Below are 1,100 nucleotides of genomic sequence, written 5' to 3'. Positions count from 1 at the left end.
CATCAGAAAGAAGACCTGCTGCTAAGGAAACAACAAACGAGAAAAATAGGACAAACAGATAGTGAGGGACTGAAGGTGACAGAAATCAGCCATAAGATAGCAGAAGACCTAGGAGGAGCTAAGACGGAACAGACGAGAGAAAGAGAGTTGGGTCAGGCTCTAGAGGATGATCATAGATTGTCAGGAAGTAGCTTACTGGCCGATCGTGAGAGAATACAAAGCAGAAGCATCGAATTTGGTCCGGGGGATACGAGTAGAGAGACGTTAGGCGGTCCCGAAAGAAATGGGAATCCTCTTGTACCCCCCAAAAGAGCTTTTCGTCCCCTAACAGGAAGAACAGAACCCCACACAGCTTACAGTATCAATCAGGGGACGAGAAAGGAACCTCAGGGAAGAGCTAAAACTGACCAAGAAGCAGTAGAACAAGAGAAAGGGGAGTCACATACCGGCGTTGACGGGGTAGAGATAGCGTCCGGGAAACCACCTACGAGGGAAAACGCATTCAGTGAACCTGAGTGTTCAATGAGAAGAGAAGAGTTAGAAGCAGGGGGTGAGCTGGGACCTATGGATTCAATTAGGGGGGCTGAGCTGGGCGTACCAAAGACGGCTCCACGCAGAGAACAAGGATTCCTTTACCAGTGGCACCTGAAGACACACCGTAGGCTGGGTCAGAAGTGGAAGGGAATAAAGGATCTCTTCCAGAGGAAAACTTACCGTGCCTCTTTTACCTCCAGTCCGAGTAGAAACATGCCTTCGGACAAGCTCCAACCGAAGGAGATGAATCCGTCAACTGGAGTAGGGGAAAGCGCGTGGAAGAAACCGATCATGGTGGGGGAGTCAGTCATTTCAGGGGGAGGAGCAAGCGTCGGAACCCGAGGCTCCGATAATCCCTGTACGTCAAAAGATCGACAGAGTGTCCTGGGGCTAGGACCTAACGCAGAACCTACCGTAGTGTCCACCCGGAAAAGACAAGATCAGTTAGAACTCACCCAAGTAATAGCACAGTGGAGCGGCCTCTCACTCCCAAGACGACGAACAGTACCGTTGGACCAGTCATCCTCACTCCCGGAAGTTAACTCTAACTCGAACTCTTGGTCGGA

The sequence above is a fragment of the Cystoisospora suis genome (assembly GCF_002600585.1).
Source record: "Cystoisospora suis strain Wien I chromosome Unknown contig_37, whole genome shotgun sequence".
Classification (NCBI taxonomy): Eukaryota; Apicomplexa; class Conoidasida; order Eucoccidiorida; family Sarcocystidae; genus Cystoisospora; species Cystoisospora suis.
The sequence above is the reverse complement of the archived record's forward strand: the minus strand, read 5'-3'. Positions refer to the sequence as shown.